This window comes from Cricetulus griseus, chromosome 10 (assembly GCF_003668045.3).
Source record: "Cricetulus griseus strain 17A/GY chromosome 10, alternate assembly CriGri-PICRH-1.0, whole genome shotgun sequence".
NCBI lineage: Eukaryota > Metazoa > Chordata > Mammalia > Rodentia > Cricetidae > Cricetulus > Cricetulus griseus.
Window position 1 is genome coordinate 21,718,268 of NC_048603.1, and position 5,977 is coordinate 21,724,244.

General features: G+C 51.6%; 1 long non-coding RNA gene across 1 annotated transcript; it reads left to right on the top strand.

Moving 5' to 3' along the window:
- Positions 1-56: 56 nt before the first annotated feature.
- On the top strand, positions 57-5,596 carry LOC113837474. The gene is made up of 3 exons (XR_003488055.2): positions 57-232; positions 943-1,022; positions 1,486-5,596. It is a non-coding gene; the product is annotated as an uncharacterized LOC113837474 (long non-coding RNA).
- Positions 5,597-5,977: the final 381 nt, after the last annotated feature.

Consider the following 5,977-nt stretch of genomic DNA (forward strand, 5'->3'; position numbering starts at 1 on the left):
AGACTAGCCCTGCGTTTTCCTCTAAAAAAACTTTTCCTGCTTCTCTCCCTCTCTCTTTTTCTTCCCTCTGTCCCCACCTCCAGCCCAGCTTGGCCGGCCTCCCCGCTCACTCTGACAGCTCTTAAAGGGAAAGTCCCAAGACTGATTCCACATTCTCACCCAGCATCCTCCTGTTCCAGAGGGCTCAGGCTCTCAAGGCAGGAGGGAGGAAGCAAGAGGGTACAGGCTGGAGGTAGGGGTGCTGGAGACAGTGTGGGGCTTTGCAAGGGCTCAGGGTGTCGGAGGAGTGGGGTGCGGAGGCCCCCTTCTGTCTCACTGTTTTCTTCCCATGGGCTAGCCTTTCTTCACTGTCTCCCACCTCTAACTCAGCTGCAAGCAAAGAAGGGCTCCTACTCCACCCAGGAATGCCAAGAGTTTACCTCTGACATTCTTAGAGGTGTGAGGTAGCTATCAGCAGGGGTCTGCACGGCTGCTCAAGGCCATGGACACCCATGGCAGTTCCTCTCCAGCTGGCTCGTCAGCCAGGACTCCTGAGTCCATTAATCTGCCTTCGCTGTCATTGGATATTTCTTTTTCCTGGTGGGACACGGCTCCTGGCCTTGGTCCTTTCTAGACCATCTCATGTTTGCACGACAAAGCAAAGGGAGCAGAGGACCTTCTGAGGATCCAACTCCCCCTCGTGGAGTTCGGCCTCCTGCCTCAGCTTCCCTCTCCTGTTCATGCATCCCAGAGAGACCAGAGCCATCCTCAGACTGGCATAATGGTCACTGTGTGGGTCATCTCCGGGGTATTGCCAGCCAATGCAGGTCAGAGGATCCTCTCTCTCTCTCTCTCTCTCTCTCTCTCTCTCTCTCTCCCTGCAGAGCCTCCTCACAGCTGCCTGCCTGTCTCCTACTCATAGGAAGACTCCATCTATGCATAATCTCTTTCCTTTCCTGGCAGCTCTTCAGCAGTCTGTTTGGAGCAGCAGTGGCCATACCCACAGAAGTGTTTGTGATCACCATAGATCTGGCCCCCTAAAGGTGACTATGATGATTCATTTAGCCATTCACTCCGGTTGGGCCTCTGACCCAGTTCTAGCCAGTGAGATGTAAGAGGAAGTCTAAAAGGGACCTCATTTGTAGAGAAAAGGGAATTCTCTAGTCATCTTCCTCCTGGTGTGTATATGTGATGGCTGGAGCTGGGGCAGCCATTTTCGTATAAGAACAAGGTTGAATCTGATGAAGAATTCCGGGTTCCTGGGAGTTTATCCTCTTATTGAACCAAATGCGGTCTTAGTCGCAGGTATTCAGGTATTTCGTTCTTTGGAGGCAATCCGCGTTAACTGGTATTGGAGAGTTGAAAAAAAAATCATATATGGCGGCAATGAGACCAATCACCTCGATAGCTTACTATTTCTGCCTCCGGAAGTGCTGGGATTAAAGGTGTGCGCCACCAATGCCCGGCTATTTTTCTTCTCATTAACTCGTTCAATTGTTTCTGTAGCTGGGACCCCTCAAGGCCAGTGTGCTGCCAGGTGGCATTAAAGGACTCTCCCTAAGTCCTGGGGACCAGTGAATCGTTTATGGCCGTTTGACAGACAGCAGGCATGGACATGTCCCACGCCATGGACCACCTCACTTCCCCCTCTGTGCTGTGGCCAGGAAGAGCACACTTGGAGGTGTCAGGCAACTTCAAGGCTCACATATCAGAGTGCCCTCGTTGCTGACATGCGTAGTGTCAGAAACAGATTTCCCAGGCCACCTGGACCAGCCTCAGCCCCTGAGGATTCGACATCTCCAGCCCGCCAAGCTGAACCCCCAGAACACAATGCTGTAACTCCTTCCTCTGGACGAGGACGTCTCCCTCCCTGCGGGCCCCATGAGCCCTGCTTCTCCTCATCCCTAGGGGCAGCTAGTTTTGTGCCCTCCAGCTGCAGTGACTGACTGTCCCACGTCTCTATCAATTTCCCAGCAGCCAGCCGTTTCTTTAAAAATGCTCACTGAAACATTTGGGGAAACTGAGGCCCAAAGAACAGATATCTGGCATGCCTTTAAGTGTAAACAGGGAACAGTTTCCTGAGCAAAAATTCTGAAACCAAGCCCTGGGCTTAGGTGGGGTCTTGAACCAAGTCCATGGCAGGTGCCACAGCTTCCCTCAACCTCTACTTCCACTATGCTCTCCTTGCTGGTATATGGCTCCCGACGGCTGCCTCAGTGTCTGCCATGTTTGACTTTCAGGTCTGACCCCATCTTGTTCTCCAGTGAACGGCCTGGCTATACCTTCAGTTCCCCAAGGCTGGCCCAGAGAGCTTCTCACCTTTTAGGAGTCTCTCAGGACTTGGGATTTAGGACTTACTCTCTGGCTATCATCATAGTTGATGCCATGCCCATGTGACTGATGGATGGACCAGCACTACCTGAACTGGGTTGAATTCCTGCCCCCAGACACGTTCATCTGTGTGGCCTTGGAGAACTCACGGGAGTTCTCTGTGCTTTCACTTCCTTCCTGTGGCTCCTGGCACTGAGAAAGTGATGACAAAGATGGTGATGATGATGGTGGTGATGGTGATGCATGTGTGTTTGTGGGGGGTGTTGTAGGCAAGCTTAACACAGAGCAAGTGGTATAGAATGTTCTCTGTCTTCTTGGCCCCTGTCCTGGCAATACTCCCAAGGTGGGAGTCTGGCCTAGGGCATTCCTGTGTCCCACACCCCAGCTTGCCATACACGCACAAGTCACAGAAGGACTGGTTTTGGCTGGCCCCTTGCTCCTTTCAAAGCCCTGCCTTCTATTTTATCTCAGGCAGGCTCTCTGCACCAGCAGGAGCTGTAATCTTGCAGGAGGTGTCCTGGCAGATCTCCTGGAGCAGCTGTAAATAATAAATAGATTCCAAAGAGGAGATGGGGGAAGGGCTTCCAGAGTAGGGTCAGAGAACAGCCTTGCTCCACCAGGCAGTGAAGCCGGTCTGACTAGGGCCAGATGCATGGAAGATTCCAGACTCAGTCTGGGGACCAGGTACCCAGAGGCCCTGAGGCTGACATCTGTATCAGATCTGCTCACAGCCTGCTTGTTTGTCATTTATTCATCCCATGAACATGTTGGGAGCCCACACTGCTTGCAAGTAAGTGGCAGAGGGCCAGGTCTATGCAGGCCTGGGCCGGCTGTTGAGCATACACAATGGTGACCTGCCGATCTAGTAAGCTGCCTTAAGTGGCAGTGGGTGGGATGAGCTCTGTTGGGCCCAGGCACCACCTCCTTTCCTGGGACCCAAGGGACAATGGAGAAGCCATGCAGGGAGCTCTGGGCTCCAGATTTTACTAGATGCTAATAGGAGCAAGGTAACTCTTCCTTCACCATCTTCAGCCTTCTGACTCCCCCATGGTCTTTCTCATCCCCCCTCTCTGCTACTGGGTCATTTAGCTGAGGGTGACTTTCTAGAATCTGGCCACAGATAGGGGAACCCTAGGACTCCCCACTACTCACAAGAGGAGGAAACAGAGAAAAGCAAGGGCCTTAGTACCATAGCCTAGGTTACTTAACCATACAAATGGTAATGTTTGCCTCTGGGGTCCTGAGGCACAGTTGGTCCTCAGCACCTGGTAGAGGCTGAGCAAACAGTTGGTATTTGTCTTCTTTGTTCTTGTCATAGAGGCTCAGCTTGTATTGCCAGCCTGGGGCACCTGGGGTCAGTCCCTCTCACTCTCAAGGTCCCTTCCCTGAGGTTGGCTGTCGTGCAAGGTGGGACCTCCAGTTTCTTTATTTCTTTCATCACTGGTCACCAGGTAAAATCTGCAGTCCTGCTGTGTAATGTGAGCTTTCTGGCCTGGCAGGTTCTGCAGGCCTTGAGCCCCAAGTAAATGCACATACACTATATCAATTATAAAACTGTTGGCCGGTGGCTTGGGCTTCTTTTGGCTAGTTCTGTCTTAATTATTAACCCATAACTACTAATCTATGTATTTCCACACGGTCTTGGCTTACCAGAGAATGCCGGACCTGCAACTCCTTTGCCTGCTACATCTCAACTGTTCTGATGTGCTCTCCTGCCTACCTTTCCCAGTAGAGACTCCTTTCCTGACTCCTGCATGGTCTTGGGCCCCTGATTCCAGCACTGTGGAGTCTCTGAGCATGTCTGGCAGCATTCTGTGACCCCTATGCTCGATCAAGATGGAAGCTTGCCTCCCTTGTGTCCTCTGATCTCAGTGTCTCTCATGCTGGAGCCCACACCCCCACCTCCTGTACCCACAGTGCCTCTGTGATAGATGCACAGAACCCATGAGCTTTCACTTCCAACTTTCTTGACTGGAGGTCCACCTAATCCCTTTAGTGATGGCAGCCCGGGATGCTGGGGTTGGGTTTTATGGAACATCTGCTTTGGGGTCATCTGGTTCTTTGGTCAACATTTCATTCTGTGCCTCAGGGTTCGGGTTCTAGCCACAATGATCTGAGATGGTTTCAAAGTGGCTGCTGTTGACCATCAGCGACACACCTGCCCTTTATAATCTCTATGCTTCTGTGGGTTGACCGTGTCTTGTGTGCAGTAGGCACTCAGTAGATGCTCATTATGAGAAAAGGGTGGGGCTAAATAAGTAGATCAGTTGGTGAGTTGCTTGCTATGCAAGCTCAAGGAACTGAGTTTGAGCACCCAGTTCAATGTGTAAAGTCAGTCACGCTGGTGAGTTTTAAATCTCAACATGGAGGAGGTGACAACAGGTGGACCCTTGGAGCTCATTGGTCATCCAGTCCAGTTTAAGTTGTGAGCTCCGGGCTCAGTGAGAGATCTGTGTTGATCACCTTTCTTGTTGCTGTGGCAACTCGAGGGAGAAAGGGTTTGTTTTGGCTCATGGCTCCAGGGTACAGCCCATCACAGTGAAGGAAGTCAGCTTGCTTTCTCCTGTTTATTTATGCAATGGTACTACCACAGTGAAGGTGGACCTCCTGCCTCAATGAACATAGGCTAGATAGTTCCCCCAGAGACGTGTCTCCTGGGTCCTTCTTAATCCCGTTATAGACCCAAGATGGACACAGGAGGTTGACTTTTGGCTTCCATTATTGCACATGTTCGAATACACACATGCACACACACACACACACACACACACACACACACACACACACACACACACACACCCCAACACACCAGACAGAGTTACTTCACCTTTTCTGGTAGAAGAAAAGGAGGAGTATGCTGTCTTTCTCATCTTTCAGTGATATTAAATTGAAGGGAGTGTGTGTCTTTCTGTGTCTCAGTTCTGTGTGACAAGAAGCAACACAAGCTGTTGTTACTTGATGAGGCTGGGCATACCCTCCTCATGGCCAGGCAGGCATCGGTTTCCTCTGTCTCTCACAGAAGCAAGTACCACAAAGAAACTCGGCCCATAGTCTGGGACATCTGAAGACTTTGAGGGTTTGAAAAGTCATGCCATTTTCACTTTGCTGTCTCTGCTTCACAACTGTGGTCCAAGACGAGAGGCCTCTCGTTCCAGCCACCAAGCCTGCCTCTCCTCCCCGACAGACTCTGTACCCTGTAACTTGCCCTGGCTGTGGTGTTTTACCCCAGCAAAAGAAAAGTAACTAATACACTGGCCAAAGCCCAGGCAGGTGCGAGGGTCTGCAACCCTGAGTGTTGTGTGGCCTCTGTGCAATGGTCTCCTGAGTTTCTGGCCTCTGGAATACTCACAGTAGGAATTACTTGTGGCTCGGCGGTCCTGCAGACTTGCTGAAAGAGCTGGGCACATGCTGCATCTTGGCTCCCGGCTGGTTTGGGTTGGCAGCGACTAGCAAGTGGGCATTCCAGGCTGGGGAACAGCGAGCAGCTGCTGCGCAGCTGTCACAAAGGCTGGCATGCTGCCTTCATCCTAGGTGCCAGGGGTTCTAGGGAACAGTGGAAGGAGGGATAGAGACTTAGGTCAAATCCAGTTTGTGATAGGAGGAGCCTCACACCTCAGCCATGCCAATGACACTCCACGGTTCTACTGGGCCCTCCCTGAGATGTCTG